This window comes from Salvelinus alpinus, chromosome 4 (genome assembly GCF_045679555.1).
Source record: "Salvelinus alpinus chromosome 4, SLU_Salpinus.1, whole genome shotgun sequence".
NCBI classification, from domain to species: domain Eukaryota; kingdom Metazoa; phylum Chordata; class Actinopteri; order Salmoniformes; family Salmonidae; genus Salvelinus; species Salvelinus alpinus.
The window spans coordinates 22,342,799-22,353,808 of NC_092089.1; positions in this window are offsets into that span (position 1 = coordinate 22,342,799).

The following is an 11,010-nucleotide window of genomic DNA, read 5'->3' on the forward strand; positions in this document are numbered from 1 at the left end:
TGATTGAGTAGGCTGCATACATTTCATGACTAGAAGCTCAAAAGATGAAAACGTCTTTTTTTTTGTAAATTGAAATTTGCTATCGTAAATGTTAGCAACACCTCTGCCTTTGCGGGATGCACGGGGGATATGGTCACTAGGGTAACCAGGAGGTGAGGCCTCATTTAACACAGTAAATTCATCAGGCTTAAGCCATGTTTCAGTCAGGCCAATCACATCAAGATTATGATCAGTGATTAGTTCAGTGACTATAACTGCCTTTGAAGTGAGGGATCTAACATTAAGTAGCCCTATTTTGAGATGTGAGGTATCACGATCTCTTTCAATAATGGCAGGAATGGAGGAGGTCTTTATCCTAGTGAGATTGCTAAGGTGAACACTGCCATGTTTAGTTTTGCCCAACCTAGGTCGAGGCACAGACACGGTCTCAATGGGGATAGCTGAGCTGACTACACTGACTGTGCTAGTGGCAGACTCCACTAAGCTGGCAGGCTGGCTAACAGCCTGCACCCTATTTCATTGTGGAGCTAGAGGAGTTAGAGCCCTGTCTATGTTGGTAGATAAGATGAGAGCACCCCTCCAGCTAGAATGGAGTCCGTCACTCCTCAGCAGGCCAGGCTTGGTCCTGTTTGTGGGTGAGTCCCAGAAAGAGGGCCAATTATCTACAAATTCTATCTTTTGGGAGGGGCAGAAAACAGTTTTTAACCAGCGATTGAGTTGTGAGACTCTGCTGTAGAGCTGGCCCCCGGGATGGGTTCAGTAATGCCTGGGCCACTTTGCTTCCGCAGCACCGACCAGTATCCAAGAATGTCAAGCCAGACGTGCTGGCACGCCGCTATAGCCCCGCCACTACACCCCCAGAAGCCAAGACTATTCTCCCATGCTCCAACATCATTAGCCCTCTGCTGTTCATCTTCTGTTGCCGCGTACCCTCTGTATACCTCCTACTTTTCAAATGTCTACAGTTAAACTCATGTCTCACAGCCCTTTGTCGTCTGTTTCTGGGCCTCATCTCTGAGTTCCAACGCCGGAACCCCGGTCAACCAGGTATGCTCCCAGGTAGGACGCCAGGTGGCGCCCCTAGGTGGGGGGGTACTGTCACGCCCAGATCTGTTTCACCTGTCTTTGTGTTTGTCTCCACCCTCCTCCACGTGTCGCCCATCGTTCCCATTATCCCCTGTGTATTTATACCTGTGTTCTCTGTTTGTCTGTTGCCAGTTTGTTTTGTTCGTAGAACCTACCAGCATTTGTTTCCCTGTTCCTGCCTGTTTCTTGCTCCTGTTTGGTCTTTCCCTGTTTTTGACCCCTGCCTGCCCTGACCCTGAGACTGCCTGCCGTTCTGGACCCTTACACCCTCTCTGGATTATTGACCCCTGCCTGCCTTGCCCTGTCGTTTGCCTGCCCCTGTTTAAGGAATAAACTTTTGTTTATTCAACACTGTCTGCATCTGGGTCATACCTTAAACGTTATAAGTCTCTTCTATTTGGTGTCTTTTAGTATTGGTTTATTTGCAGGATGTCACGACTTCCACCGAAGGTGGCTCCTCTCCCTGTTTGGGTGGCGCTCGGCGGTCGTCGTCACCGGTCTACTAGCTGGTCAAGCCTTCGTAGACAAGATTTTTAGGGACCTGCACGGGCAGGGTGTGGTGGTTTATATCGATGACATTCTGATTTATTCCACCACACGCGGGCATGTGTCTCTGGTGCGCAGGGTACTTGTGCGACTGTTGGAGCATGACCTGTACGTCAAGGCTGAGAATTGTGTGTTCTCCAAACAAGCCGTCTCTTTCCTGGGGTATCGCATTTCCACATCTGGTGTGGTGATGGAGTGTGACCGCGTTGCAGCCGTGCGTAATTGGCCGACTCCGACCACGGTAAAGGAGGTGCAGCGGGTCTTAGGGTCTGCCAATCACTACCGGAGGTTTATCCGGGGTTTTGGCCAGGTGGCTGCTCCCATTACCTCACTGCTGAAGGGGGGGGTCGGTGCGTTTGCGGTGGTCAATGGAGGCGGGCAGAGCATTTAGTCGTCTGAAGGCGCTGTTTACCGATGCTCCCGTATTGGCGCATCCGGACCCATCTTTGGCATTCATGGTGGAGGTGGACGCGTCCGGGGCTGGGGTTGGAGCCGTGCTATCACAACGCTCGGGCACGCCACCGAAGCTTCGCCCCTGCGCTTTTTTTTCGAGGAAGCTCAGTCCGGTGGAGCGAAACTATGACGTGGGGGACCGGGAGTTGCTGGCTGTGATAAAAGCTCTGAAGGTGCGGAGACATTGGCTTGAGGGGGCTAAACACCCTTTTCTCATCTGGACTGACCACTGTAATCTGGAGTACATCCGGGCAGCGAGGAGACTGAATCCTCGCCAGGCAAGGTGGGCCATGTTTTTCACCAGATTTCAGTTCACCATCTCTTATAGACCAGGTTCCCTTAACACGAAGGCCGACGCGCTGTCCCGTCTCTATGATACCGAGGAGCGGTCCACCGATCCTACTCCCATACTTCCGGCCTCATGTCTGGTGGCACCGGTGGTATGGGAGGTGGACGCGGACATCAAGCGGGCGTCACGGTTAGAACCCACACCACCACAGTGTCCAGCGGGCCGGAAGTACATGCCGGTTGGTGTTCGCAACAAATTGATCCGGTGGGCCCACACGCTACCCTCCTCAGGTCATCCGGGAATTGAGAGGACGGTGCAGGGTCAGGGGAAGTACTGGTGGCCCACTTTAGCGAAGGACGTGAGGTTTTATGTCTCCTCCTGTTCGGTGTGCGCTCAGAGTAAGGCTCCTAGACACCTGCCTAGAGGGAAGTTACAGCCCCTCCCCGTTCCACAACGGCCTTGGTCACATCTGTCGGTGGACTTCCTCACCGACCTTCCCCCCTCTCAGGGGAACACCGCGATCCTTGGCGTTGTGGATCAGTTTTCGAAGTCCTGCCGTCTCCTCCCGTTGCCCAGTCTGCCTACGGCCTTGCAGACTGCGGAGGCCCTGTTTACCCACGTCTTCCGGCACTACGGGGTGCCTGAGGACATAGTTTCTGATTGGGGTCCCCAGTTCACGTCCCGGGTTTGGAGGGCGTTCATGGAGCGTCTGGGGGTCTCGATCAGCCTGCCCTCAGGTTTTCACCCCGAGAGCAATGGGCAGGTGGAGAGAATGAACCAGGATGTGGGTAGGTTTCGGCCAGGAGAATGGGTGAGGTACGTCCCATGGGCGGAGGTGGCCCAAAACTCACTCCTCCACGAACCTGTCGCCTTTCCAGTGCGTGTTGGGCTACCAGCCGGTCCTGGCACCGTGGCATCAGAGCCAGACCGAGGCTCCTGCGGTGGAGGAGTGGGTGCAGTGCTCAAAGGAGACTTGGAGAGCCGTCCAGGAATTGCTAAATCGGGCTGGTGGGCGGCAGAAGGTGAGCGCTGACCGCCACTGCAGTGAGGCCCCCGTGTTCACAACGGGGGCTCTCGACCCGAAACCTGCCCCGCCGCCTGCCCTGCCGGAAGCTGGGGCCGCGGTGTGTGGGGCCATTTAAAGTCCTGTGGAGGATAAACGAGGTGTGTTATAGGTTACAGCTCCCCCTTACTAAACCCCTCGTTTCATGTGTCTCTCCTCAGGCCGGTGGTAGCTGGTCCCCTGCAGGAAGGTGAGGTGCCAGAGGTCCCTCCGCCCCCTCTGGACATCGAGGGGCCCCCGGCGTACACGGTACGTTCCATCCTGGACTCTAGACGCCGGGTGAGGGGCCTGCAGTACCTCGTGGATTGGGAGGGGTACGGTCCGGAGGAGAGGTGCTGGGTACCGGTGGAGGACATCTTGGATCCATCACTGCTGAGTGATTTCCACCGCCTCCATCCGGATCACCCTGCACCTCACCCTCCGGGTCGTCCTCGAGGCCGTTGTTTTGTTTATACGTATTTTGCTTTCTGTTATTTTTCACTGGTTTTGGGGACATACAGTGGGGAGAACAAGTATTTGAAACACTGCTGATTTTACAGGTTTTCCTACTTACAAAGCATGTAGAGGTCTGTAATTTTTATCATAGGTACACTTCAACTGTGAGAGACGGAATCTAAAACAAATATCCAGAAAATCACATTGTATGATTTTTAAGTAATTAATTTGCATTTTATTGCATGACATAAGTATTTGATACATCAGAAAAGCAGAACTTAATATTTGGTACAGAAACCTTTGTTTGCAATTAAAGAGATCATACGTTTTCTGTAGTTCTTGACCAGGTTTGCACACACTGCAGCAGGGATTTTGGCCCACTCCTCCATACAGACCTTCTCCAGATCCTCCAGGTTTCGGGGCTGTCGCTGGGCAATACGGACTTTCAGCTCCCTCCAAAGATTTTCTATTGGGTTCAGGTCTGGAGACTGGCTAGGCCACTCCAGGACCTTAAGATGCTTCTTACGGAGCCACTCCTTAGTTGCCCTGGCTGTGTGTTTTGGGTCGTTGTCATGCTGGAAGACCCAGCCACGACCCATCTTCAATACTCTTACTGAGGGCCAAGATCAATGCTCTTACTTGTTGGCCAAGATCTCGCGATACATGGCCCCATCCATCCTCCCCTCAATACGGTGCAGTCGTCCTGTCTCCTTTGCAGACAAGCATCCCCAAAGAATGATGTTTCCACCTCCATGCTTCACGGTTGGGATGGTGTTCTTGGGGTTGTACTCATCCTTCTTCTTCCTCCAAACACGGCGAGTGGAGTTTAGACCAAAAAGCTATTTTTGTCTCATCAGACCACATGACCTTCTCCCATTCCTCCTTTGGATCATCCAGATGGTCATTGGCAAACTTCAGACGGGCCTGGACATGCGCTGGCTTGAGCAGGGGGACCTTGCGTGCGCTGCAGGATTTTAATCCATGACGGTGTAGTGTGTTACTAATGGTTTTCTTTGAGACTGTGGTCCCAGCTCTCTTCAGGTCATTGACCAGGTCCTGCTGTGTAGTTCTGGGCTGATCCCTCACCTTCCTCATGATCATTGATGCCCCACGAGGTGAGATCTTGCATGGAGCCCCAGACCGAGGGTGATTGACCGTCATCTTGAACTTCTTCCATTTTCTAATAATTGCGCCAACAGTTGTTGCCTTCTCACCAAGCTGCTTGCCTATTGTCCTGTAGCCCTACCCAGCCTTGTGCAGGTCTACAATTTATCCCTGATGTCCTTACACAGCTCTCTGGTCTTGGCCATTGTGGAGAGGTTGGAGTCTGTTTGATTGAGTGTGTGGACAGGTGTCTTTTATACAGGTAACGAGTTCAAACAGGTGCAGTTAATACAGGTAATGAGTGGAGAACAGGAGGGCTTCTTAAAGAAAAACTAACAGGTCTGTGAGAGCCGGAATTCTTACTGGTTGGTAGGTGATCAAATACTTATGTCATGCAACAAAATGCAAATTAATTACTTAAAAATCATACAATGTGATTTTCTGGATTTTTGTTTTAGATTCCCTCTCTCGCAGTTGAAGTGTACCTATGATAACAATTACAGACCTCTACATGCTTTGTAAGTAGGAAAACCTGCAAAATCGGCAGTTCTCCCCACTGTACCTTTTGCCTGTTTGTTGGCTAGACCCAGCTTAAAACTTCTTATGGCTGCAGGGGCAGTATTGAGTAGCTTGGATGAAAGGTGCACAGAGGTGCCCATAGTAAACTGCCTGCTCCTCAGTCCCAGTTGCTAATATATGCATAATATTATTCGTATTGGATAGAAAACTGTTTGAATGATGTCTGTGAGTATAACAGAACTCATATGGCAGGCAAAAACCTGAGAAAAAATCCAAACAGGAAGTGGTTGGTCGATTTTCAACACAGCCACAACAGAACACACAGTGGGATATGGATGAGTTTGCACTTCCTACGGCTTCCACTAGATGTCAACAGTCTGTAGAACCTTGTCTGATGCCTCTACTGTGTAGTGAGGCCTAAGGAGACAGGAAATAGTCAGGTCTACCATGTATATATGAACACAGCATCTACTGTCCATAGGCTTCAGTTAAGCCTTAACAATTACATTTTGTCCATGTATCTTGAGTAGCACGATCACTAACATGTCATGAAAGTAATTACGTTTTCCTGAGATTCGCCATTAACCTTTCACGGCTACTAACCCCGGATCCGGGAGCACCCCCCACCCCCCACACACTGATTAGCATAGCTAGCATAGCTTCACAAGTAGATAGTAGCATCTAAATATCATTAAATCACAAGTCCAAGACACCAGATGAAAGATACAGATCTTGTGAATAAAGCCACCATTTCAGATTTTTAAAATGTTTTACAGGGAAGACAAAATATGTAAATCTATTAGCTAAACACGTTAGCAAAATACACCACTATTCTAACTCCATCAGTTTCTTACTCCTTCAGGTGCTATCACCAATTCGGCTCAACTAAGATATTGATAGCCAATAACCTATAAAAAAAACCATCAGATGACAGTCTGATAACATATTCATGGTATAGGATAGTTTTTGTTAGAAAAAAGTGCATATTTCAGGTAGAAATCACAGTTTACAATTGCACCGACCATCACAAATCGACTAGAATTACTAGATAGAGCAACGTGTATGACCAATTTACTCATCATAAAACATTTCATAAAAATAGACAAAGCATAGCAATGGAAAGACCCAGTTCTTGTGATTTCAGACCATATTTCAGATTTTCTAAGCGTTTTTCAGCGAAAACACAATAAATCGATAAGTTAGCATACTACATGTGCAAACGTTACCAGAGCATCGATTCCAGCCAAAGAGCGCTATAACGTAATCACCGCCAAAAGATATTAATTTTTTCACTAACCTTCTCAGAATTCTTCCGATGACACTCCTGTAACATCATTTTACAACATACATATACAGTTTGTTCGAAAAGGTGCATATTTAGCCATACAAAACCGTGGTTACACAATAAAAATACTAGGAAATCAAGCCTCAATATGTCTGACGTCATCTATCAGAGTGATCTAGTTTAATTGAAAGCTAATCATATACTTGACTAAAAAATACAGGGTAGACAGGAATCGAAAGACAAATTAGTTCTTAATGCAACCGCTGATTTACATTTTTAAAATTATCCTTACTTTTCAATACAGGGTTCGCCAGGTGAAGCTATACCAAACAAAATGGCGAAATATGCGTTTAAAATATTTCGACAGAAACACGGTTTATCATATTAAATATTGCTTACTTTGAGCTGATCTTCCATCATATTCTTGGGCAATGTATCCTTTCTATGTTATAAACGTCTTTTGGTCGATAGATGTCCTCTGTCCTTCGAAATGTCCACCACCAACGACCGACACCCCGAAACGTTTCCAAAGCTAAAAAGGGCACGACAAATAAATTCCTCAAAATCGCACTAAACGGATATAAATTGCTATAAAACGGTTCAAATTAACTACATTATGATGTTTTTAACAACTATAACGACTGAAAACATGACCGGAGAAATATTGCTGGTTAGAAAACGATTTGGAACGAGGCAGGTCCGATGTCCTTTACGCTTCAGGCGCACGTTGAGAAAGGGTGGTCTCTGTACATTTTCGTCTTTTATAATGGCTGTGAACGTCCCATCGAGTCCATTGAAAACGTGATGACGTACAGACACCCAGAGGAAGACGTAGGCAGTGTCGGTTTCTTCATAGCATTCACTGTCGCCTTAAAAACAGACCCCAGATCAGAGGTAAAAATTTCTGAAATCTGAACCCTGTCATGAAAAGTGCTGTAGAAATTGTTCTGTACCACTCAGAGACAAAATTTCAACTCCTATAGAAACTATAGACTGTTTTCTATCCAATAATAACAATAATATGCATATTGTACGATCAAGAATTTAGCACGAGGCAGTTTAATTTGGAGACACAAATATGCTAATGCGGAACAGCACCCCCTATAGTTCCAAGAAGTTAACCTTTCTAGGACACACGTTCCGCTAGCGGAACCCCCCCACAACATTCCGCTGAAAAGGCAGCGCGGGAAATTCTAAAATATTTTTTTGAAATATGTAACTTTCACACATTAACAAGTCCAATACAGCAAATGAAAGATAAACATCTTGTTAATCTACCCATCGTGTCCGATTAAAAAAAAAAATGCTTTACAGCGAAAACACAACATATGATTATGTTAGATCACCACCAAGTTCAAAAAACACACAGCCATTTTCACAGCCAAAGATAGGAGTCACAAAAACAGAAATAGAGATAAAATGAATCACTAACCTTTGATGATCTTCATCAGATGACACTCATAGGACATCATGTTACACAATACATGCATTTGTTGTTCGATAATGTGCATATTTATATCCCAAAATCTTAGTTTACATTGGCGCCATGTTCAGAAATGCCTCCAAAATATCCAGAGAAATTACAGAGCCACGTCAAATAACAGAAATACTCATCATACACTTTGATGAAAGATACATGTTTTACATAGAATTAAAGATACACTTGTTCTTAATGCAACCTCTCTGTCAGATTTCAAAAAAACTTTACGGAAGAAGCACACCATGCAATAATCTGAGACGGCGCTCAAATATAAATAACATTTCTCCGCCATGTTGGAGTCAACAGAAATACGAAATTACATCATAAATATTACCTTTGATTATCTTCATCAGAATGCATTCCCAGGAATCCTAGTTCGACAATAAATTGTTGTTTTGTTCGATAATGTCAATTATTTATGTCTAAATAGCTACTTTTGCTAGCGCGTTTAGTACACATATCCAAACGCTCGTGCAAGTGACGAATAACGTCGGACGAAAACTTCAAAAAGTTATATCACAGGTCGAATAAACTTGTCAAACTAAGTAGATAATCAATCTTCAGGATGTTGTTATCATATATATCCAATAACGTTCCAACCGGAGCATTCCTTCGTGTCTGTAAAAGTTATGGAACGCAAGGCGATATCATGAGGAATGCGCATGACCAGGAACTGGCAATCTGCCAGACCACTGACTGAAACACCTCCCATCCGCTCCCACATCACAGTATAAACTTCATTCAACGTTCTACCGACTGTTGACATCTAGTGGAAGGCGTAGGAAGTGCAAACAAATCCATATCTTCCTGGGATTTGAATAGGCGATGAGTAGAAAAAACACCAGCCTCAGAATTTCCACTTCCTGTTTGGAAGTTTGCCTGCCATATGAGTTCTGTTATACTCACAGACATAATTCAAACAGTTATAGAAACTTCAGAGTGTTTTCTATCCAATAGTAATAATAATATGCATATATTAGCATTTGGGACAGAGTAGGAGGCAGTTCACTATGGGCACGCAATTCATCCAAAGTGAAAATGCTGCCCCCTATCCCTAATTAAGTAGAGGAAAAAATCAGTAAGGAAAATCAGATCAATGTCAGGTTGATTAATCTGACTGGATCACTGGGTCGAGATTGTTAATATTAATACAGTTAAACATTAAAATGGTCATTCAAATTAAAGTCTTGGTCCAGATATTATTCTGGACATAAAATAACAAGAAACAAGATTCTTAGGTTGGCATCGTTTTAACCATACGTTTTATTCTGAAAACAAAAAACATCGTCTGATGGGAGACTATCTGCTAGTAAGAGTGGTCTTAATCCACTTATAAGGATTATATTTATTCCACTTTTACTGATATGTGACGGGATGAATGTATGAAGTACGACAGCCATTGGCTTTGAGGGGCCAGTGTTTTGGGCAACCATAGTCCTGAAGAAGACCCATAGTGGGGCCAAACATGGTATTGATCATCCTAATATTCAAACATGTATTGATCCTCATAATATTCAGACATTGGTATGATTAGCCTAATATTAAGACATGTTATTGATCATCCTAATATTCAAACATTGTATTGATCCTCATAATATTCAGACATTGGTATGATTAGCCTAATATTAAGACATGTTATTGATCATCCTACTATTCAAACATGGCATTGATGGGGCAGCAGGTAGTGGTTAGAGCGTTGGACTTGTAACCGAAAGCTTGCTAGATCAAATCCCCAAGCTGACAAACTAAATATCTGTTGTTCTGCCCCTGAACAAGGCAGATAAAACCACTGTTCCTAGGCAATCATTGAAAATAAGAATTTGTTCTTAACTGACTAAAGGTTAAAAAAATAAGAAGAATATTCAAACATGTTATTAGCATTAACCAACTATTCAGACCATGAGATCAGTGACTCAGTCACTCAAGGGCTGCTTTTGTGGGTGTGACAAGCAACTTTCATAACCTTTGAAATGCATCCAAGTGCTAATCTGAAATTGTCCTCAACTAGGATCCTGAAATCTCAAAGGAAAAGAGATTGTCATTGTAAGCTTATTATTATAAATGTTGTTATTTATTTAATTAATTAATACATTTGTACCATTGTTCTAATGGCATGACACATTAATTCAAATTATATTTGCCAGGGCAAATTTGGCAGATTTCACTTGGCAGGCCCTGGCAAATATAATTTGAATTAATGTGTCATGCCATTAGAACAATGGTACAAATGTATTCATTAATGAAATAAATAACAACATTTATAATAATAAGCTTACAATGACAATGAGTCTCTCTTTTCCTTTGAGATTTCAGGATCCTAGTTGAGGACAATTTCAGATGAGCACTTGGATGCATTTCAAAGGTTATGAAAGTTGCTTGTCACACCCACAAAAGCAGAACTCTGATGCCAACCATATGACTTTGAGGTGTGACAGTGCACCTGTCAGAGGAACTTCAATACAAAAGTTCATACACTTATCATGTAAATCTGCACTTGAGTGACTGACTGCCTGCATAGAATGAGTCACTGATCTCATGGTCTGAATAGTTGGTTAATGCTATGGTCAATGCTATGGTCAATGCTATGGTCAATGCTATGGTCAATGCTATGGCCAATGCTACGGTCAATGCTATTGTAAGATATGAAAATGTGAGGCAATAGAAAAGAGAAATATTTTCACCATAAAACATTTTTTTAAATCGCTTTTGAAAACTACTAAAAGGAAAACATTATTCAGACAATAATGGAG